Below are 25,942 nucleotides of genomic sequence, written 5' to 3'. Positions count from 1 at the left end.
CAATTAGAGGTTAATAATTATTAATAAATTAATATATTTAAATTAAAAAAAAAATTCATGTATATGAAGTCGGAATCGAAAAAATCCAAAATCCAAATTCTTTTGGATTTTGGGATTTTTGGGACGCTTTTGGTTCAGCCGATGGCAATCAAAAATGGAGGTGCACAACAAGATTACAACAGTCCTGAATCAAAAATTTCCACATCCTACGGCTAATCGTTTTTGCGAGATACATACGTACGTACAGACGTCACGCCGAAACTAGTCAAAATGGATATTTCCGTCGAAATCTGCAAACCGAAATTTTTCGCGATTACAATAATTCCTTTACTTCGTATAAAGAAGTAGGTTCAAGTTGTAGATGGACTGTTACGGGATATTAATAACGGTGTCTTAACCGATCTCAAGGTAACAAACAAACATCCCGTGCCAGGCTTACACAGGAAAGAAAGAAACGGTTTCCCGTACACGGGTTACTGAACTGATCGTATGTTCCTCGTCAGCACGCCAAACTTACCAAAACACAAGATTTACATGTGTCACATCCGTAAAAAAAAATATTAGGGCAAATAGCTTAAAGCGACAATTGTATATTAGTTAAACTTTAATAAGTTAAATTAGAACCAGGTTACACATAATAAGTAGTATACGCTAAACGAAATTACGTTTCACAATAACTGTATGTAAGATTACACAAAGACTGTACACAATAACTGTATGAGTTTACATTACAGAGCAGCAGACGGCCATAAAATCTTATAGATAAAATATTTTTCTACCCTTCCGAGTTCAAGTCTTCTTGAATGAAATTTTTATCGACACGATAACTCCAATTCTCACACCGGTCGTTATAAGGGGGTACAAAAATAAACAATTCTTACGGGACAGATTTTATTTTGTTGTTACACAGTAAAATTCACGGTAGGGTAATTGAACGTTTTCTATCCGCTGTTCAAAATGCGCCCTTTGTCTTATAAAGGGCATTAACTGAAATACCCGTTCTTCATGCTAGGAGACGCTTAAAGAATTTAGTATTTTTAAACATCGTTATTCTTTCACGTAAAAGAAAACATTTTGTACCTGTAAATCATTATGCGATCTATCCGGTCGATTTTAAATTCCAACGGCGTCGGGAATAAATGAATGCCTAAATGCGGTTAAAAATATTGGCCTTCGCAAGAAGCGTTTTAAAAAATTATTTCCTTTTATAATATAAACTAAAAGTATTAAAAAGAAGAAGCATTTATTTATCTTATTAAATACAAAGAAATTTTTTTTAAGTGACCATCCGTGCACAATCTGTGGCAGGGTAGTAGCTTGTCTGCCTTTCATTCGGAAAGTTAGGGGTTCGAGTCTCAATCAACCACGACATTTATCGCATTATACAAAATTCATTAACAGCCACAATTTCTTTTCTAATTTTTTAAAAGTTCTTTTGTTGTAATGATTTTTTTTTAAATTGTAATGTTAATTATAAAGCGATATTTTTCTTATAGTATGAAACTTCAACTTTACAGGCATCTCGAGAGATTTTGGCCAAATTTAAGACCGATTAAGGACATATAAATATGTGGACAGATGTCCAATCTTGTTTCATTTCCTATCGGTCCTCCATTTTGTATATTTTAATGAAAGGATTGAGATATTTTAATGACATTTGGTATACATGTAAACAACAATTACAAAATAAATAAGTTGAACAATTTTAACTTTAAAAATTGGGGTTTTTATTTTCTGGCGCACAACAAAGTGTTATCAAAGCCTGGACACGATATCCATATAGTACGAAAATAAATATGAAAAATCTGATGTGGGCACCACATGACTTCCTTGTACGCATATTAAATTACATATACACATTTTTTCAAATGAAAAATACATAAAATTTTATTTCATTAATAACATCTGATTTTTCATTTCTTTTTGTAATTGAATTATTATTTATCGTAAAATTTTTTTACAATCAGAGGTTAATAATTATTTATAAATTAATATATTTAAAATAAAAGAAAGGAGTTGAAGACTAATTCGGACCGATGTCCCTTCCCCTTGTAAGATCCAAATATTTAATTAATTAGAATGTTATTTGGCTGTAAATTTGTAACCGATGAAATTAAGTGCCGTTTATGATATATCGTTGAAAAACTCTCAACGAGGGCTTATTCCTGCAGTTAAGAAAAATTCCAAAATCAAAATTGTTTTGGATTTTCGGCTCTTTTGGATCAGTCCATCGCAATGAAAAGGGAGGTGCACAATTAGATGTTACAACAGTTCTAAATACAAAATTTCAACATTCTACGGCTAATCGTTTTTGGGTTGTGGAAGATACATACGTACAGACATCACGCCAAAACTACTCAAAATGCATTCACGGATCGGCAGAATGGATATTTTCGTTGAAATCTGAAAACCGAAATTTTTCGCGATTACAATATTTCCTTGTACTTCGAACAAGAATGTTAAAATGATATAAGCACGTACGCACGAACTGAACTTAATATAAAGCGGGGTTATATTAGCAAAATATTCAGAAAATTGACCCAAAAGAAACCGTCTACCCCATCCCTTGGAGATACTGACCCAAAACCTTTACCGACAATTTGCTCCATACACAAGACTCCCCTGTGCCAAATTTAATTAAAATCTATTTACCCGGTCAAACGTTATTAAGCTTCAAACACGCCATAACAGATACGCACGAACATTACTTTCTACTTTATTTTATTTTTTGGGATCCCTAGGTTATGAATCATCGAGAAATGAAAAAATCCATACCCCACTTCTTCACCGATTACTCCGCATTTTCATTCTTGCAGCATAGCTACAGATCTATGACGCCAGAAAACTAATAATGTCAATTTTAATTATCTTAACAAATATAAGAAAAAGTTTTTTTTTTGTTACATAATTCATTTTGTATAAGCGTAAAATAAAATAAATAACCGCAACGGCATGTTGTCGCTTTTTGTGTAGATAAATTAAACAGAAGTTAATAAAATATTAGAAGGTCAAATTAGTAATAAATACTTTAAAATAATTAAATGACAAATAAGAGCTATGTAGACTTTTATAAGTGTTAAAGTTCATCGACTAAGATAAACATAACGGTCAAACGTTATCGATGGCCCTAACTGAAAAACACATGTCGATCTGCACGCTTATATATACATACATACATATATATATATATATATATATATATATATATATATAGAGAGAGAGAGAGAGAGAGAGATATATATGTGTGTGTATGTATAAAGAGTGTTTCTAAAATGGTGGGTTGATTATACATTATCGGATTCTACTTGTAAAACTAAACAAAAAATATCCTTAGGAAAATTAGCGATTTCTCCTTCGTTCTTCCACTGTCCGCCATTTTGTTGTTTTTATATAATAAATTATATCTCGAGTTCGGATAGACGAGCCGCATTATTATTTGGTAAGCGTCATGATAATAAAATTTTTAAATTAGCAAAAAATAAGGAATTAAATACCTTCTCAAATTACAATATGGCAGCCATGTTTATATTTCAATCAGTTATACTTCCATAAATATTAGGTTTATCAAAATTTATGTTTTTAAATTGTTAGCCTATTACAATTACAAAAATTACAATTTTTAAACGGTTAGCCTTTTATTTTGAACAAAAAGAAATTTTATTTTTTTAAATCTGTTAACAAATATCCGAGTTATGGGAGAAAAGTGATTGAAATTTTGTGTCTGTTTTCATGTCCTCCATTTTAGGTTCAATTCGATTAAATATTAATTGTTTTATTTATCGTTAATTCTAGTATTGTAAATCAGTATCAAATTAAGTAATAATTTTCTCACAATAATAGATCTAATAAATACGACACAAAATTACAACATCAATTTTCTAATCGATGGGTTTATATAAGTACAAGTTTATATATATATAAATATAGGCTATAATACGAGGGCTATTCAGAAAGTAAGGAACGTTTTGGAATTTTAAAAACCAAGTATAAGAAAAACTTTTTATTATATACATGTGAAAGAGGGACTAAAATACTGCTTTTCAACATAATCACCAAACAAATTCATGCACTTATCATAGCTGTGGACAAATTAAATTCCTGCGTCATAGAATTCTGCCGCCTGTGATCTCAACCACTCAGTGACGCACCCATCTTGCACAAAATTTGGGGTAGCCTAGCTTCTGTGAAACAATTTCAAACGATAAAGTCCGTGAAACTTGTGGGAAACGTAGAGAAAGCTCAGTTATTGTGAAACGGCGGTTTTCACGAATCTTTTCGTCAACGTTGGAGACCAGATCGTGAGTCACAATGCTCGGACGTCCACTCTTCTCTTTATCGTGAACGTTTGTTCGGCCATTTTTAAACCGAATGCGCCACTTCCTGACAGAACTTGTTCCCGTACACTTCCCGATGAATTTCTATCGGTTTTAAGTTTTTTGCCGACAAAAAACGAATCGCAGACCGCACCCCTCAACCGGCGGGATTTTCGATCGCAGCACGCATTTCAAATTTGTATATAAAAAGAAACGGGCAGTGCGGAGATGTTCCCGTTGTCACGGCTGGACGCTGACCGAGGTGCCGAGCACGAGCACACCAATATATATGCGATTGGCGTGCGCCTGGCGGCGTCAGGTGGAAACGTTCCTTACTTTCTGAATAGTATAATATTAGTTTATATATATATTTAAGTATTATATAATACTTGAAATGGTTTGCCGACCTGGATTTGTTAGCGGATGATGTAAAACGATAAACTGATTTTTAATATAATCATAATATTCAAACGTATCTTAATTACGTTCTTATAAAAAGAGAGAAGAATTTCACGATATTAAAGTCATAAATTACGCGATAATTATGAAAGAATATTTTTCGTAATATATAATACAAGTCTACGATCCCGCTCAGGAGAAAAAGGGACTGAAATTTACTATACCTCAAGAATAAATTATAACAAAATTATTAAAACGAAAAACCCAAATTAAAAAATAAAAACGGTGATAAAGAAACGCCATAATTTTTCCGGCTTTGCCTTTCACAAATTTTTAATTCAAATATATCAGAATTTTAAAAATATTAATGACGTAATAACTGCAACTGAGAAAATAATGAAACTGAATATTAAAAAGTATTTGGAACAGATTTTATCCGCCTGATCAAATGACGTATTTACCTTAAAAATTATGCAGCGTTAAAATAATTTTGGGAAAAAAATTAAAATTCTTAGTAAAAACCTTTGGTCCTAGTCGACCTCCTTGACAGAATGGCAATTTTATCGTCAAAATAATACCGTATTTGAAGTGTATTTGCTAAAAATAAAGAATCAACATTTTTATTCAAGAATTTGTCGGGTACCATTCGACCCCTTACTCGAAAGCTAGCTCACATAACAATTTTATTAATAACTTCAACGAAAAAAACCCAGATAAAGTATCACAAATTTAAAATATGAAAAATTTTTAAGTCGGATCCGCTTTAAAAAATAATTTCCATGTCGTCTACATTTTTTTTTTTTTGTTTCGGGAGGGCAAAAAACGCTTTCGCGTTATCATCGCCCGGAATAAAAAAAGTTTATAATAAAACCTATTGACTACAAACGGTCTAAAAATTTCAATAAACAATACTTACTGCTAATATCGCAGATAAAAATTTTCTTAAAATATATTTAAAATTAATATCACAGCTGTAAACAAAGAATTAAAATAATCGTAAATGTACTATATATATAAAACTTAACTAAATATTAGTAAAATTTCACAAAGTCGGAGAGGGGTGTAAAGGGTCCCTTCTCGGATAACAACTAAAATATTACAAACAAATAAAAACTAAAACAAAAAATATTAACATAAAAAATATATCATATAATATAATATTATTAAAAAATATTACCGTTAAATAATTAAAACATTAATACAGTAAAACCTCCCCAAAACGGAATCTGATGGGACCGAGTAAGAATTCCGTTTTGAAGAGGTTTCAAAAATCGAGCTAATTTATCGTGAGGTCTTGTGCTGTGAATTATACAGATGTAAAATGAAATTGGACGAGGATAAACGTTTGGAATAATCCGGAAATTGTACCACCAACTTTCAAAAATGGTTTTTTAATTTTTACAAGTTAGTAATTTTTAATTTAAAAGTAACATTTAATTAGAATACGTATAAGATGACGTAACACTAATTCTAAAATAATCGAGTACAGTTTTGTTTCAATACGCCCTTGGAACTTTCGTTTTCAATAATTATACAATTCACTTCGAGCATAGACTTCAGCACTACAAGTAGAGAAAAAATTCACTTATCCTAAAACAAAACACGATTTAACACTAATCCTAAAATAAAATAATTTTCTAAAATAATCAAGTACAGTTTTCCGTTTCAATAATTTACTCCTGGAACTTTCGTTGTCAATAATATTTCTAAAGGTTAACATATTCTTTCCCAAATTATCACTATTTATACGAATCGCAAATTCTTCCAGCTGTGCGACCATATACAATGCTTTTCCGAAACAGTTAATTTTGTTTTCTTTGTCCTCTCCTTGTTTGGAGCCAAGAATGTGACGGCGTATGATTATATAAACAACAATTACAGTACTGTATTATAATAATAATCTACTGGATTTATAATTAGCAAATCGTGGGGATGTACGATCTTTTTTTTAATTTCCTTTCCGTCTTATGGAACAAGATTAATATATAAAATTAAAAGTAAAATTTACGTTTCCTTTCCGTTTCCGTATTACGGGGTTTTCCGTTTTGAAGAGATTAATTTCTATAAAAAGTATCGGAACTTGAGAAACCGTACGTTTTGAGGAGGTTTCCGTTTTTTGGAGGTTCCGTTTTGTAGAGGTTTTACTGTAATATGTGCAATTGGATTTTCAATTTTAAAAGTTTCAGAAAGTGCCTGTGTGTGTGTGTGTGTGTGTGTGTGTGCGCGCGTGCGCACAACACACCGTTACTATACACAAAACTAAACAAATCTAACAAAGTTATGGATGAATACATGCGCACGTGCATGTATTTATCTATAATTTTATTACGGATGAACGCACAACTCTGCTGCCCATTACTGGAATCAGTCAAACTGGTCGTTTTAGTTGGTGGACAGCGGAGTTGGGCGTTCATTCGTTACAAAGTTTCAGGATTATACAATAGTGATAGTTTAGGCAATTCTAAATTGAAAATTTTAAAAATAGTTGATTTTGATGTAATTGTAAAACTGAATACCAACTGATTAAGCAGAATCCTGTGAAAATCGATTATTGGTGTTAAATTTTGTTCACTATCTATTTACTGTGTTTTGGTGGTTAAGTCTCAGTTAATATATATATATTTTACATGAATTTGTAGTAGTTTAGCATTCTATTGGTACATAATGATTATTTTCAGTAATAAATAAAATAAAAATATCACTTACTCCGTATGTTTAAAAAAATGCTTTCCACATTAGCGCTTTTTCGGTGTGCACTGCTTCATCAGATGTATTAAACGTTTCAGAAAATCTATATTCTAAGTACGGGTCCCGTTTAAAAGTTTTTTGGAACTTAAGTTTATTTATTAGAGTAATTATTTACTTTAATAAGTTGGCCCCGTTTGGTGCAACGTTATTCAACAAAATTAAACAAAAATAAAGTTTAATTAAAAACAAATACGGGTACTGTGATGCCCCTTGTCCGATGAAGGTCGAAAATCAAGACAAAATTGAGAAAATATATGCATACATAAAAAGCCAAATATTGTGCCAAACTTCAACTTTTTTAATTAACAGGTTTTCGGGATACAAGGGCAAACACTATTTAGAAATAATATTTAATAACCTTGCACCCGAAAATCCGATCGATTTAAATCTTAAATTTAAATATCTTTTACAAAATACTTTCATCATACTAAAGCTTAATTTTATAAGATCACCGTACAAAAAGTCAAAACGGCTACCCCTTCCTTTTTTCAGTTTTGTTCATATTTAACGTTATCAATACCCTTTGTATAAAAAGATTTTTGGGAGGTATTTTCGAATAATTTATCCTTAGCCAGTCCGGAAATATTAATCAAAATACAAGCCAACATTACGTAGGATACGTACGTACATCTTCCGAAATTTTTTTTTTTTTTTTTGAACTAAGAAGATTTTGAAACGTCAATATTTTCAACAAAAAAACTCCGATATCGAAACGGTTAGCAGATCGCCATATTTGTCGCTACAGAAACAATAGAACTATAAGAAGGAAACTAAAATGCGAAACAATTTTTCCGCGAAACTTCTAATTTTTTAATTTTAGTTGGCAGTTTCCTTTGGGATAATGTATAACAACCTGAAAAACACGAGCGTTTAACCTAGTTTTAAAAATTAACATAAACGAAGTACTGTACAAGCGGAAGAACATTTTTTTTTTTTTAATAGAACACTCTAAACAGGAAGGATTCAAATAAACCGGTTTATAAATTGGCCTTGATTTTAATAGCGGAAAATAAAATATTTAAATTATTTTAAGTCGTTAAAATATCGACTTCTGAATAACTGTATACTAGTTTAATTGTAGTAAATGTTTTGTAACGAATAAATAAACAGCGTTATTAAAATATGAGAATCCTTAAATACCGTTAAACATTGAGAAATTATTCGTAGCAAATTCTTTTTATTGAAAACACTTATTTTTCGGCATTTCACACCACGCTAACCCCAGTAAACTTTTCAAAAATGACAAGGGTAAGGTGGTGACCGATCATTTTAGAGGGTATTAAAAAAGAACAAAAACGTTAACCTATAGAACATATAAGGTCAGGAATGTCGTATTTCAATGTTTTTTACTGCCGTGTACGAAGTAAAGGAAGTATGGTGATCGCAAAAATTTCGGTTTTCATATTTCAATGGAAATATCCATTTTGACTAGTTTCGGCGTGAGGTCTGTACGTACGTATCTCGCGTAACTCAAAAACAAGGACCCGTAGGATGTTGAAATTGTGGATTTAAGGTTGTTGTAAAACCTAATTGTGTAATTCCCCTTTTGACTGCAATCGACTGAACCAAAAAAGCCCAAAAGCCACAAAATTTGTATTTTTTAGTTTTTTCTAACTGCAGTAAGTCTTCATTGAGAGTTTTTGAAATCAAAAAATTGGATTTTGGGCCAAATAAAAGTTGAATTAATGAAATATTTTGATCTTACAAGGGGTAAGGCACATCGGTTTGAATCAGACTTCATTTCTCTTCTTTTTTTAATATAAATATATTAATTTATTAACTATTAGTAACCTTTGATAAAAAAAAAAAAAAAAAAAAAACAGAAGTTATTAATGAAATAAAATTGTATGTACTTTTAATTTAATTCAAAAATTTTTACGTTATTATTAATAAATCAATTTATTTAAATTACAAAAAAAATGTAAAAAAAAAATATGCGAATGAAGTCGGATTTGAACCGATGTGTCCACGGTTACGGATCCGAAACATTCTCACTTACACCACATAACATACCAAAATTAATATATAAACTAATACGAAATGCTGACACGGACACCAAAAAAAAAGTCATGCATGTGGTGTCCACCACAATGCAACTGTGTAAAATGTCCACTTTATTAAAGTATTGGAGGATCGTATCTCACTTTCAAATGAAATATGTTTACATGAAGTTCAGCAAAAAATATGTATATGTAAATTAAATAGGTGTACAAGAAAGTCATGTGGTGTGTCGACATCAGATTTTTTACGTTAATATTATTATTTGTTCTTTAATTTTAATGTCTTTTAATTAAATCTACAACTCTACAATACTGGTAAAATATGTAAATTTATACGGCGTGAAAGGGAAAGCAGAGAAAAAGAACCAAACCTTACCTTTTGTCGAGGGCTACGCTCTCAACAGACTACTGTAGGAAAAATTAAGCGAAAGATTGAAGTTTGTAAATGTGTAAGTAAAAAATAAAAAGAGTAAGAAAAAAATTATTCTACTCATGGGAAAAATGTTGAAATACGGAATCCGTGGTGACCGCGTCCACTCCTCCCTCTTGAACACCCTCTTAAACAATTGCAACCCAAATTAAATGACAACAGCGACTCTTATTCAGAACTCGTGTTTCAGAAGTCAGAAGACAAATATTTCAAAAAATCGATCGTCGATCCAGTTGAACATATTAATAGTTATTAATAAATCAATATATTAAAATTAAAAAAAAAGGAGATGAAATCTGATTAGAACCGATGTTCCTTCCCCTTGTAAGACTAAATATTTCATTAATTAAAGGTTTATTTGGTTATAACACTGGAAACAATGAAAATAAGTACCGCTTATGATATATCGTTAAAAAGCTCTCGACGAGGGCTTGCTGCAATTAAGAAAAAGTCAAAAATTGTAATTTTTTGGATTCTACGGCTAATTTTTTTTTTAGTTATGCGAGATATACGTACGTACAGACGTCATGCCAAAACTAGTCAAAATGGATTCAGGGATGGTGAAAATGAAAATTTCCGTTGAAATCTGAAAAACGACATTTTTCCCGATTACAATACTTCCTTTACTTCGTACGAGGAATTAAAAATAATCTTTACATAAAAAATTTGTGAAAATTATAAATTTAAAAAAACAAATTATAAAAATAAATTTATCTATTATTGTAAGGATGATAAAAATGCTTATCGACCGTTACAAAGAAATAGGATCTATTTTTCAAAAGAATCCGTAAAATTTTAAAAACATTGAATGATTTCTAGTCCTGGTTGACCTTGACAGAACGCTAAATTACTACACGTTAGGAAACGTTAGACAGTTGTTTCATTCATAAGGGATCAGCCGCAAAAAAAAAAATCATTCGACAAAAGGTACGTATACGATTTGAGATTAAAGTTTTTTTTAAATTTTATCAGTACCATTTGTACGAATGAATACGCGGTAATTAAGTCTGAAAACTTTGCTCTACTATCACAATATACCTTACCTTAGCGACAAGAAAATAACACAATGAAATAAAGAAATGTTGCGATATAAATTAAGAAAAAATGTACTTACCGAAAGGAAACAAATGAAGTAATCGTCTACGGTACAACATTTCATTTAACCGGACTATACAATCTTTCCCTACGTAGAACACTATATAATCTATATAACACACGTTAAAACGTCTCACAATAGGAGAACAGATCAATGAGAAGGAGCGCCGTGCAAACCGGTTAATTCTGAAGCAGGTAGTGCAACATCGTAGTTATAACAATGTACATAGGTAATATGGAAACAGAAAGAAAGGCAGCTTGACAGCGTAACAGTATAATACGCTATAATAACAAAGGGGAAGGGTCTACGAACCGCTATTATTAAACAGAAATAAAAGAATATTTTATTATAAGCTGCAGAGAAAGTACAAATTTTAAAAGAATCAAAAACTAAATTTAAAAAATCTGTAGTGGACACCACATGACTTCCTTGTCACCTACTAAATTACATATACACATTTTTAAAAGTACATAAAATTTTATTTCATTAATAACTTCCGATATTTTTTCACATTTTTTTAAAATTATTATCGAATTATTATTTATCATAAAAATGTTTTTACAATCGGAGGTTAATAATTATTAATAAATCGATATATTTAAATTTAAAAAAAAGCTACAGAAACAGGAGATGTCGTCTTATTCGAACCGATGTCCTTCTCCTTTTAAGATCCAAATATTTCATTAATTAAAATTTCATTCGGCTATAACTCTGGAACCGGTAAAAATAAGTACAACTTATGATATATCGTTGAAAGGCTTTCGATGAGGACTTATTACTGCAGTTAAGAAAAAATCAAAAATCCAAATTCTTTTAGATTTTGGACTTTTTTGAACACTTTTTGTCCAGTCGATTGCAATCAGAAGGAAAAATGCACAACTAGAAGTTACAACAGTCCTAAATCCAAAATTTCAACATCCTACGGCTAATACACCTACAACTTCTGGAATTTCTCATCGCTAAAATTATGTTTTTCGTTTAGAGAGGGCAGTAGCACATATTTCAGAGCGTCGGTTTGGCAGACCGCCAATCCGATAACACTTTCTTAAATAATTCCACGTAACTGTACGTAAATTTCAGCTTTGTTTAAGGAAAAAACTAAATTTATTTAACTTAATATAATACGCGTTTTTACAATAACTTAAGCGATTAAAACAAATTTTTTTCTTTAAATAAAAGATAAGCTACTGAAAAAAATGTGTAAACACTATTTTATCGCGATAACAAGCGACTAGTCGATGTGTTTATTAAATAAATAAATGTTTTAAGATAAGTCGGTGATGAAAAAACAATTGAAATTACGTAATAATCACCTCAAACAGTGCACGCGCTTAGATAAAAATACGGTAAGGTTTTTATCATTATGCTAATAAATAAGATTCTATATTTACGTTGAAAACAAAAAATTAAGTAAAAACAAATTTATAATAATATTTTTAGCATCGATGATTTATAAAATAACGTTTATAATACGACACTAATATTTTAAACTATATACATTTATTACTTTAAATCGGTTTTTACCTGCATAAAAAATATCGATTGCATTCAAATTATATTTTTGAAAATTACTCCAAAAGATTTTACTATCCAATAATAAACTATCTTTGCGTACGATACTTTATTTTAAATAACAAAAAAAAAAAAAAATACTAAAAATGTTCGAAAAAATAGAACAAATTGTTAAATGGATTAAAATATATATACATACTCGTATATATTTGTAACGGGTGTTTTTTTTAAGTGAAAGAACTTTTGATAAAGATAGCTGTCATTTGTTTTGTTTTGATCAATTTTGTTTTATCATTTCATATCAGTGAGCGCTGGCAAATGATCATGGAAAAACCGACGCCGCAACAACCTTTACAAATTGTGGAACTGTATATCCAAAATCAACGTTCTGTTCGCCAAACGTAAAGAGCGCTTCGTAATTTTTATGGTGCACATAATCGTGCATCAGAGAAACTCATTCGTCGAACTGCTGATAAATTTCGAAAAACGTTTACTCTAATCGATGGAAAACCAACAGCAAGACAAAGATATATATATATATATACGTACAGACGAAAATATCGGTGCTGTCAGTGATAGTGTTGAAGATGATCCGAATGCGGTCTATTCGTCGCTGTTCTCAACAACTTGGACTTTGTCCATCCACTGGAATATTTTACGTGGAATATTTTACGTAAAGATCACGGTCTACACCCGTACAAGGTGCAATTGGTGCAAGAACTGAAGCCGGAAGACCATAACAAACGTTGTTATTTGTTTGGTGAATAGTGCCTAAATCGATCGGAAACCGATCCGTTTTTTTATCGAAAAATTTTGTTTGGTGACCGATCTTATTTCTGGTTAAACGGTTATGTCGACAAACACAATTATCGTATATGGAGTAAGACCAATCCTCAGGAAATTTACGAGTCTACACTGCATCCTGAAAAGTGCACTGTATGGTGTGTGGATTACACGCTTGAGGCATCGTCGGTTCTTAATTCTTTAAAAATGAGGCCGGAGCGCATGGTATTGTCAACGGTGACCGTTATAGATCGACGATCGGTGATTATTTGTTTCCAAATTTGCATCGCATCGACCAGCTACAGTTTTGGTTTCAACAGGATGGCGCAACACCTCATACTGCTACCGAAACAGTCGATTTATCGGAAGAACAATTTAGCTACAAAACTATTTCACGAATCGGTCCGGTGAATCGGCCTCCAAGAGATCGTGTGACCTAACGCCAGTGGATTATTTTCTATGGGGATATATGAAGTCTCCGGTTCACGCCGATATTTCAGCAACAATTGACGCTTTGGAAGCAAACACAACTCGTGTTATGAACGAAATACGTCCCAGATTACTTGAAAAAGCATTTCAAAATTGGACCGATCGAATCCGGTTTGTCAAAGCTAGTCGTGGTGGACATATGCCGGAAATTATTTTCGAAAATTAAACGTCAGATAGTTATCTTTCAGATAAAAACAAAATCGGCTTCAAACTTACCTTTTTATGTGTTTTATTTCAATTTAAAGTTCTATCGCTTTTTAAAAAAAACACCCGTTACGTGATTCTTGACATATCGGTATCCCTAAAATTCCCTTTACAGAACCAGACATCTCTCCCAAAAGTATATCTTGATTAAACCCCTGAAAATTGAGACGCCGAGATAATTATCGAGTTCTATACTTTTACTTTCCCGGCTGTACAGTTATACTGAACGGCCATAAGGGAAAATATTCTAATCGAATGCCGAATCTTATACGTCACAGTTTTATAGATCTTAACACTTCACGACCTCCTCTAACACAATAAAAAAGCTGACAACACAGTTGTAGAGCTTTCCCGTCACGCGGCTTACACACACAATTTAATTTAAATTTAGCCCGTCAGCGCTACACAGTGCTCCTTGCGGCGACCAGAGGGTACTATTGACGCAGTATACCCACTTAACCGCTAGTTTGAAGCATTTTTTAGGGTGGGGGTGCGATTTTGCAAATATTTTTGCGAAAATTAAAAATTAAAACGAAAAAAAGGAAGATTTTTGGATTTTTCTCGGAAATTTTGTGGTTATGTTAAAAAGTGACCTCTACAAAAGTTGTAGATTTTTGCATGATCTACAACTTTTGTATTGGAAATTTTTTTTTCACTTCACAGGATGAATGAGGATGATAAGTATGAATAGAAATGAAGTGTAGACTTGTCTTTAAGGTCGACCGTTCTTGAGATGTGTGGTTAATTGAAATCCAACCACCAAAGAATACCGGTATCCACAATCTAGTATTCAAATCTGTTAAAAGTAACTGCCTTTACCATTTAAAAATTCTTTCAATTTCCCAAACAAATGGTAATCAGAAGGAGCTAAATCCGAAGTATGTGGAGGGTGATCGAAAATTCACACCCAAATGTTTTCAGTAAATCGCGTGTCGGACCCGCAACATGTGGACGTGCATTATCGTGCAGCTGGACGACGCCATCGGTCAGTCACCCACGTCGCCGATTTTGAATGGCGCGCCGCAACTTACGTAGAGTTTCGTAGTTGGCATTTCGAGCATTTATAGTCGTTCCACGTGGAATGAAATCGATCAGCAGTATGCCAAACCGATCCCAAAAGACTGTGTGCGGCCATCAGTCTGCGACCAAATGGCTGTAGCTTGACCTTTTCTGGTCTGATTGGTGATTGAAAATGACGCCATTCAGTTGACGACCGTTTTCTCTCTGGAGTGTAATACGAAATCCATGTTTCATCGCCGGTAACAAATGAATTAAGTAACTCATCACCTTTTTCTGTGTAGCGCATCAAAAATTCCAAAGCACATCCCATTCGGATTATTTTGTGACATTCCGTTAAGAGGTGCGGCACCCGACATTCACGAACCTTTCTGAAACCTAAACTATGCGATCGATAACAGCTCTTGAAACATCAGGAAAAAGAAGGGCTAGTCGGAAATCGTTGAGCGACGATCTCTTTTGATTTCATCATCGACACGTTTCAACAGTCCTCGGTGATTATCGAGGGCCTCCCCGAACGTTCTTCATTGCGCACATTAATTCTGTTTTTTCTATTTCTTTCTAAACCTTTCACATCATTTTCGAACGTTTCTTTCATTCATTACATTATAATCGTACACAGCAACCAACCGCCTATGAATTTCAGCCGGCTTAACGTTTTGACGGTTGAAAAAACGTGACTCCACGTATTTCACAGTCGGCGGCAACATCGATTTTCCTCTTCATTTTATAACGTAATTACACACGTAATCAAAGATACTAAAACGCGACAACTTACAGACAACAATGCAGTGTACATATTATTAGCGTGGCCGTGAACGACACAGATTCGCCAACCTTAAGGAAAGAAATTTCCCAGCGGTCTTTACTTTATAGACAAATATCCCTCGTAGCTCCCCACATCGAGACAAAGATTTCTTTGCTGCAGGCATAAATAAGGCGATTAAGATACTAGACAATTGTATTAACCTTACTGTAGATTATGTTGAAAATTTTTAAAATGTCACACGGAATAAATAAACAATTTTAGCTCCACAACAATTCGTGTCATTAATTACAAAATGACTGTCGTAACTCAAAACGTTAACAACTATTTCCAACTGCATTTTCATTTTTTATTCTTTAGTTATTTTATCTCATTTTTTATCGCCAATATAATTAAGTATGATTTTTTAATATGAAAGTATTACGGATAGGTTATCCGGCTTGTAATTACAATCTTCTATTTAAATCTATGTTAATCGTGCGTTGTGAAAGTTCATGACAGGAATCTAATAGTATCTCGATTAACTCGTTTATATAATTTTCTCAATATTTCTTACAAGACCTACATAAATAAATAAATTAGATTATTTACTAATTATAATTAATCTGTTATGTCTCTGCTTTAGCCCGGTTAACTTGTTTTTAGATCGTTAAAATTTTATCTCTGATCATGAAAGGTAATGTGCGAGTTTTTTTTTATATAAAAATTTAAATAAAATATATTATTATTGTTATATATATATAAACATACCTGCGGACTTTACTGTTAAAGCCTTCAGTTCTTTAAGATCGGGTACTACTTTATTCATTTTTTGTTTATCGAGTTCACTGTTCCTAATTTTATAACTACTACGATTACCGTATCTATTCGTATAAAACCCGCAGCATTTTTCATGATTTCTTATTTAAAATGTTGAGGTGGGGGTCTTATAATTATTACTGCGTGAACGTTTTATTACATTTAATTATTATTTTACAGGACTGTGACTATGAATGGTGATACAAAATCAGGTACAAGACATAAACAAAGATGAATTTTAATTTAATACCCGCCTCTGCCACTAGAGGAATAGTACAAGGGTTAATACTTTACGTCTCTATTATTAGTTCTTTATTCTGTAACAAAATACGTAGAATGAAACGAGTTTATGGAAATATTTCATTCCAGTATTAAGTTTTATTCAAGTGAACTTCCTTCACGCTTTTCATTTACCTTTCAATACTCAGTCGATTTAAAACTTGTCACATTCCTCATCTTTTTTCTTTTTTTTTAAATACCTTTTGATTAAACGTTATGAATCCACAAAAAAAAAAAATTCGTCCATTTACCGTTGCCCAAATATCTGATGTGGACACCACACGACTTCCTTGTACCCTTAATTAAATTACATATACACATTCTTTTAAAATGAAAAGTACATAAAAGTTTATTTCATTAAAAAATTCTGATATTTTTTCTTTTTTTTTTTTTAATGGTTAGTATTGAATTATTATTTATCATAAAAATGTGTTTATAATCAGAAGTTAATAATTATAAATACATAAATATATTTAAATTAAAAAAAAAGTTAAAAAAAAAAGGAGATGAAGTCGGATATCAACCGATGTGCCTTCCCTTTAACCATCAAAATATTTCATTAATTAAAATTTCATTTGGCTATAACTCTGGAACCGATAAAAATAAGTACCGGTTATGATACATCGTCGAAAAGCTCTCAACAAGGGTTTGTAACTGCAGTTAAGAAAACGTCTAAAATCCAAATTCTATTGGATTTTGGGCTTTTTTGGTTCAGTCAATTGCAATCTAAGGAGTGGTGAACAACTAGATATTACAATAGTCCTAAATCCAAAATTTCCACATCCTACGGCTAATCGTTTTTTAGTTATGCGAGGTACGTACAGACGTCACGCCGAAACTAGTGAAAATGGATTCAGGGATGGTCAAAATGAATTAAAATTTCCGTTGAAATTTAAGAACCGAAATTTTTCGCGATCACAATACTTCCTTTACTTCGTCCACAAAAGTAAAAATAATATTTTACATTACAAATTATAACAAAAGAAAGGGAAACATAAAATAATGGTATTTGGAAAACATTAAATATAAAAACGTAAATTGCAATGTAGAACATAAAACTGTTACAAAATAAACAAACATTTCCGACATTTTTCCCTATACTTACAATTTTTTTTTTTTTTAATTCAAATTAATATTAATTATATTCTAAGAATTTTTACCGTGAATTGAACATTGAAAAAATTATTGCGTAAAGAAAACAAAAATCCTGGATCGCGAAAAACTTCGGTTTTCAGATTTCAACGGAAATATTCATTTTGAACATCCCTGAATCCATTTTCACTAGTTTCGGCGTGATGTCTGTACGTACCTTGCATAACTAAAAAACGATTAGCCGTAGGATGTTGAAATTTTGGATTTAGGACCGTAAACATACAGTCATACATTTTTGTGTTTGTAAACAGACATTTTCGACTGTTGTAACATATAGTTGTGCACTTCCTCTTTTGATTGCAATTGACTAGACCAAAGTATCCAAAAAAGCCCAAAATCCAAAAATTTGGATTTTGTACTTTTTTTTAACTGCGGTAATAAGCGCTCACTGAGAGCTTTTCAACGATATATCATACGTGGTACTTATTTTCATCGGTTCCAGAGTTACAGCCAAATAGAGTTTAATTAATGAAATATTTACATCTTACTAGGAGAAGGCACATAGTTCAAATCATCTCCTTTTTTTTAACTTTTTTTTTTTATTTAAATATACAGATTTATTAATAATTATTACCTTCTGATTGTAAAAAAATGTTTTACGATGAACGGTAAAAAAAAGAAAAAATATCACAAGTTATTAATGAAATAAAATTGTATGTACTTTCATTTAAATAAAAAAATGTAAACACCCACCGGGTTGGTCTAGTGGTGAACGCGTCTTCGTAAATCAGTTGATTTCGAAGTCGAGAGTTCCAACGTTCAAATCCTAGTAAAGGCGGCTATTTTATACGGATTTGAATACTAGATCGTGTATACAGGTGTTCTTTGGCGGTTGGGTTTCAATTAACCGCACATCTTAGGAACGGTCGACCTAAGACCGTACAAAACTACATTTCACTTACACTCATACATATCATCCTCATTCATTCTCTGAAGTAATACCTGACTGTGATTCCCGGAGGCTAAACAGGAAAAGAGACCCCATTTTTCTGTTAACGCCTTGGTTATCGAGTTACAATTCAAATTTGCAAAGATGGAAAAATCGTTCTACAATAAAACTAGGGAGAACGCGTTATATGAGCAATTTTACTGCATTTTCAATTTCAATTCCTAATGCAGACAATAATGAAATTTAAACAGTACTATAATATAGATAACAAACAATAAGCAAAAATTAACATCACAGCAACAACTTAAACGGCTATTATTTACTTTTAATATTACAATATTTATTTCAGAATTTTAAATAAATATTCACAATGCATCCCCTCTCCACGTTGACAGTGTGCTTACCTAAGTAATATCCGTTTATAACGTGTTGTATCCTGTCTAATGAAAAATTCAATGGATAAAGATAACACAAAAAAAAAGATGAATATTTATAACCCACGCTACGTAATACACTAAATCAAGTACTAATATAGACAAAAAAGAGCAGAGGTTTGCGCAACTTACGGTTTTTAGTTTGTTTAAAAAAAATAATAATAATTAACAAAGGTAAATTACATTTTTAATACTTTACTTACTGTTATAGGCCAAGTAGATGATTATCCAACAGAATAGTAACTAACTCAAAGGCGTAGTAATAAATAGATATTGAGGGGCAAAATTCATTCGTAAAAATAACTGAAAAATATTTGCAAATTCAGAATACAACTCGAAATGAATATATATACAGAATGACCCACGAAGAAACGGAGAGACTTTCAGGACACGTTCTACTGGTAAAAATAATGAAAAGGATTCGTGTAACCGTAAATCCGGATACGCTTGTTTTCGAGTTACGGCTGGCGAAAGATTTCGCACGGAGTTTGACTCTTCTAATAAAAAGAAGCCCTACTGTAATTTGTGTGATCCAAATTAAGGAGTAAAGTCGATCTCTTATGTAATTTGAGCCGGGAAATAGGATAAAACAGGTCCCTCGACTGTAACTCCAGTAGTTTTTAAGATATCCGACGTAAAAAACAAAATTCTGCGTCGAAAAACAAGTTTTTTTTAGGTTTGTAGTACAATAGCTTTGTTAAGCGACTAATAAACGCGGAAGATTTAGTAACAAACTTGTAGAAAATTTAATTCTGAGAAACTTAATGTAAATACAGCCGATAAAAATCATTTCGTGTGTAATTTTTTGTTTTGGTATGCGAAGAAAAACGATAAACGGCAACAGAATAACAAACCTCAGTTACAATAATCGTTCGAAATTCCCTCCTTCACAATATACACACCAATCTGCCCGAGGTAAAATATTACCGGAGATTTCCCGTATCGTCTGAGGATAATTTCGTATTTTAATACGTAACTCTTCTTTATTATTAACCTGTTGTCGGTATACTATCGTTTTCATACGGCCCCAAACGAAGTAAATTAGTCGGTTTAAGTCAGCGGCGTGGTGGCAAGTACCCGATCCGGTTTAGCATTCTAGTAGCTAAAAGAAAATTTAGCATTGCACTATCGTGCTGGAAAATCGTTTGCAATCTAGTTTAAGGTAAATCCTCCAAAAAAGCCGGAAAATTATTTTTCGAGAAATGAACGTACGGGATCTGCCGAAAGATTATCATTGAAAACAAACGGTCCCAGAATTTTATCATAAATAATGCCACAGCAAACATTAATGTGGAAACTAGTTTCCAAGGTTACTAATGACTATTTTTAAAATTAAAGACCCCGTTTCTCGTAAGCGGCTTGATGGGTAAATAAAATTGAATTTACACTATCGGCGTTGTCTAGAAGCCAACAGTGACAGAAGTTTAAACGCCGGGGGTTAATCTGTTGGCCGAAAATTTTGAACCTTCTGCAGGCGGAAACGATAAAGATTTCTTTTCGCAGGATGCGACAGTTTGTTTTTTGACAAACCACTAAAACATGAAATTCGCTTTGTACCGGTGTCTGGGTTATGCTGAATCACACGATGATTTAACCGGCGTTCAACAACAAACGAACGCGTCGGAAATAACTAGTTCGTTCGTAAACGATAAATATACAGAAGAAAATGTTTTTGTATACGGAATTCATCTTCCAGGGAATCTCTTCTTCACGTCGAGCAAATTCAAAATTTCCGTTACAAAATCCAAAAAAAAAATTATATCGGCGTATTCCTCGTTAAAAAATTGAAATTGTATTTTTACACTACGATATGATAACTAAAATTTCTTTAATCGCATGATACTTTACGATAACAGATTCACAATTTTCATTGTAGCTGTTAGTTATTGCCGACCTATACAAGAAATATTTTTAAATTATTTCTAAAGTAACGTACATTTTAATTTGGTTTTTGATATAATTATTTCGTTTTACCTGTGTTGTTTATAGAATACACACAGCTAAAATATTGGTTTATAAATCTTATATTACTTTTAAAATTACGTTCAGTAATTAGTGCAGGCAAAGCTAACATACGGCCTGCGAAAGATTTTTCAATATTAGCTTTTTTTAAAAAAACTTTTTTCTATTTTTTTCTATTTATTAACTTAAGTTTAATTCAAAAGTAAAAGTTTAATTTTACATTTACGTCTGTATATTGTAACAATCGGAGGGGGTCCGCACCCCAAACCCCCTTGAACAGTCATTATATATCCTTGATTTTGGACGTAAAAATAATTTTAAAATAAAAAAACTTGAAAAAAAATTATTTTTCCTCGCCAAATCAAGTTCTGAACGCTTTAGGAACTCGTTCGATACGACCGTTTAAATTTATTTAATCGTGAATATAATTTAACCAAACTTAACCTACGCTCGCCTTGACTAATTAACACAGTAATCTTTTGAGTACTTAAATAATAAATTCAGGAATTAATGCGATTATTTATTATTTAAATAATCAAGACATTACCGGTAAGTCGAGATTAGCGAGCGAAGCGAGGGTGGGTGAAAAATCTTTCTTTTTACTTTTTTCTCGCCTAAAAATTGTTTTTTTTTCACATAATTTTTGAGTGATTTTGAATTGATTTGGGCAAGAATTTTTGTGCGGCATAAAACAAAAAAGGACCGATTACTTCACGGGATGAATTGTATAAATGTAAATTAAGTGTATTGACGCCTCTCTTTTTCGCTTGAGCTTCTGTAACCACTGTAAGGTATGAGGATATGTATGAATGTAAATGAAGTGTAATCTTGTACGGTTCGACCGTTCCTGAAATGTGTGATTAATTGAAACCCGACCGCCAAAAAACACCGGTATCCACGATCTAGCATTCAAATCCGTATAAAAGTAAATGCCTTTACCAGGATTTGAACGTCGGAACTCTCGACTTCGAAATCACCTGATTTGGGAAGACGCGTTCAGAACTAGACCAACCCGGTGGGGTTATGTACTGACAAGGTTTCTTTCTTTTTCCTGTTTAGCCTCCGGTAATTACCGTTCAGATAACACATCAGAGGATGATACGTATGAGTGCAAATGAAGTGTAGTCTTGTATATTAAAATCCGTGTAAAAATAACTGACTTTACTAGGACTTGAACGCTGGAACTCTCGACTTCCAAATCGGCTGATTTGGGAAGATGCATTCACCACTAGACCGACCCGGTAGGTAATCGGACTGCGCGAACTGCACTGATAATAATTTCATCAATAACAGCGTCGTGTGGGGTAGTTCGTTCGTAGCTGATACGAATACTATTCCCGAAGATTGCTAAAGGTCGCGCTAATTGTTTTGTGATCTGGAATCCTGCGAATCGCAAAACGTATTTCATATTTTACTGTAGCTGGTGTAGCATTATACACATCCAAAATCAATACATCAGCGTATTCCTCTGTATGGCATTACTTCAACGGCAAACCGATCAGGTCCAAACTAAAATTCACAGAAGATCTTCGCTAACGACCGCACGGTTCACAGTATCCGATATATCTAATGTACCTTACAGAATGATCTAAACACTAATGCAGTATTGCGCATTTCTGACCAGGTGTTATTTTACTGTTATTAACTTTCAAATAATTTACTGAATTTCTATTATTAATAAAAAAAATATATTATCTAAGTAATTATTATTTTACAATTTTTGTGTAACTTATAGTATAAACATTTTTTTTAATAGTAAATCTTGCTTTTACAAATTTTTCGTTACCAAAAAAAATATGATTTTATATACACTAAATAAGTACTTTTCTGAGAAATGTAGTAATGTACTGTTTCTAAATAAAATTCTAATTTTTCTTTGTTTTATTCAACTTATCTTACATCGTTTTGTTCAGAATTAAATTTTCTACAAGTTTTGTTTAAAAGTTTCATATGTTTATTACCCATTTAATAAAGTTATCGTACATCAAACATAAAAAATAGGGGTTTTTACCCAAATTTATTGGTTTCCTTCCCAGATTTCTCAAAACCTCCTACAGGTACGGTTCCGAGACCTATTTCATACGATTTTTCAAGTCAAAAACCAAAAGAAATCACTTATTCCGCTTCTTAATTAAGTCCTAAAAATTTCAGTACGACCTCATTTCAGCGTAGTAGCTGAAATCCAAGCGAAATCTTTCACTAGCCTTAACTCGAAAACTAAGCATTTCAGGATATATGTTTATATGAACTTTTTCAATTATTTTCACGAATGGAATAGGTTATGATGGTCCCGGGAGAACTTAGCGATACACCTGTATTATAAATCCGAAAGTTTGTGAATCTGCAACAAAATCGCGCGAGAACCGACCGACCGATTTCTTTCAAATTTTCAGGATATACATTCGTGTTATTCTAAGGAAGGATATTCATTAACGAAAAAAAAAAAATTAATCCTTTTACTTCCTTATATTTTTGTCACCGTTCCAACATAAATATAAAGAAGTAAAGTGACCAATTCTTTCTTCTTTAATGAATATCCGTAAAATATTTAACACTCGACGAATGCTTCGCGGGTAACATTAAAACAATCGAAACACAGCTCTTTCACACGTAAGAAAATAGGCTAATGAATTTGAGAACATACGTAAACAATATTCTTTTTAATGCAATATACGTAGGCCTAATCATATATTTGTGCGAACTACTTGTTTTACGGTGATGCAGGACGAAGCTGTAGAGAAATAAAATTAAAAAAATCGTAGATATACCAATTTGGTGACACCCTAACACCGAATAAACATCTTCAATTCAGGAGTGAAATAATGACATAATTCTTAAAAAGAAGATTAAACCGATAATGACAAATGTGGTAACAAGTCAGTCTCGAGATGAATAAAATCGAAATTAGTAAATATTACAACTCAACAGAGCATACTGTATATTTTTCAATAAAAACATTTCTCAAATCGTAAAACCAAAATCGAAGTAGACTGTTAAATCAAAATATAATTCTTAAACTTTAGATAGTGGTGTTAATTATTTTTGGATGCACTACAGATACCACCGATCTCTGGTCTGAACTCGGTATAGATTACGAACGTGTACAGTCCACAACCCTATATGCAAAAGAAATAAATAAAATAAATACGTCAACTCACCGTTAGATTATTCCAGTATTTGATAAACAAAACAATGTAAATTCAATCACAATTTATTCACAGCACTAAACACACTTTCACACAAAAATTTAACAAAACAGGGTTGGTTTTTTTGTGCCCTAAAGGCTATATTAGATGATCATGCCAGGGCCCATCAATGAATGGATCTAATAAAAATGAGAAACTTTTCACTATATAATGAAGGCATTCAAAGCATCAATATAATAAAATAATCACGCGACACAAATCACAATTCATTCATGTTAACACATAATCGAACGGACTCATAAATATTTAACTTAAACAATTACAAGGAATTCATAACATCCGACAACACCGTCCAGCACCCACTACAGTCAACAACCCGACTCTCACCGGTTTTGCACCCGCCAGGTTGCGTGCAAAACGCTATTGCCAACCCAACAACCTTATTTTAACAGGCATGTAGAATCAATTCCACCTGAAAAGAATAATCTAAATAAAAAATATTTATAAATGTAATAATTTTTAAATTATCTTATATGCATATATTTTATTATTATTCTTTTCAAGATTTTTTCTTTGTTTTCTTTTCTTATGTTCTCTAATAAGAAAATAAAATAAAAACATAAAGCAAAACAGTTTCAGAAATTTCCGCCAGACCACAGTATCTTCCGATAATAACAAAATATTTAAAAAGACATCAAAACTTCTTTAACGTATATCAAAGCTACAACATTTTAGAATTAGTTAACTGTACATTCTTGTTTAATTTATATTTAAGAAATAAAATATTAGTTTTAGTTAATGCTTTTAAAATTATACTCCAATGTTATTTCATAAACTGGATGAACAGTTAGTACGTTACCGTTCGCTTTCTAAATTCCAGGAAACATACTTCTACGAGTTCTGTTTCTTTATTCCATACTGATTTTATTTATTATATTACAGTCACGTATTTAAGTTATTACAATTCTACCCTATAATTTATATTATTCATACAGACTACAATTTATCTTTTTTATTTCTTAATTATTGATGTAGGTATTTCGGCAATACAGTTATTATTATCCTCAATTCTTAGGAACAACTTTTAATGCTGTTCTTTTAGTTAAGCTTAAGAAGCAGTGTTAATAGTTTTAAAGGGATCTTACCAAAAGTAAAAACAATAAACAAGGATGGGAATAAAAAATTCATAACTAAATAAATTCAATTTTAAAAATGCATTTACAAAGCCATACTTTAAATAAGTACTTATGTGGGTAATGAAAATACAAATGTATCAGATGGAAATGTAGAGGGCTCCTGTCAGTGTAAAATTCCACAAAGGAAGTTTGTCTCACAAGATCTTTTTACTACTTTTTATTAAAAAAAAAGAAACAGAAATATGTTTCTGGTATATCTTATCAGAACTATTCTTAACTTCTTTAGCTTGTGGTTGAATATATTTTAAGCATTACATTTATTTATTTAATTATTATTTTTATAAATTTTTTGAGGGTATTGTAATTTTATATGCAATGTAAAAAATTTT

At 31.8% G+C, this 25,942-nt stretch overlaps 1 protein-coding gene across 2 annotated transcripts in view; it reads right to left on the bottom strand.

Moving 5' to 3' along the window:
* The window catches only part of Spn (protein phosphatase 1 regulatory subunit spinophilin), a 470,769-nt gene extending 445,985 nt beyond the window's left edge, over nt 1-24,784 (bottom strand). For both annotated transcript variants that reach the window (XM_075368965.1, XM_075368964.1), the window contains exon 1: nt 24,430-24,784. The gene's annotated coding sequence lies outside the window, so the exon portion shown is untranslated. The remainder of the gene's footprint in view (nt 1-24,429) is intronic.
* Nucleotides 24,785-25,942: the final 1,158 nt, after the last annotated feature.

The sequence above is a fragment of the Lycorma delicatula genome, chromosome 6, assembly GCF_047948215.1.
Source record: "Lycorma delicatula isolate Av1 chromosome 6, ASM4794821v1, whole genome shotgun sequence".
NCBI lineage: Eukaryota > Metazoa > Arthropoda > Insecta > Hemiptera > Fulgoridae > Lycorma > Lycorma delicatula.
The sequence above is the reverse complement of the archived record's forward strand: the minus strand, read 5'-3'. Positions and strand labels throughout refer to the sequence as shown.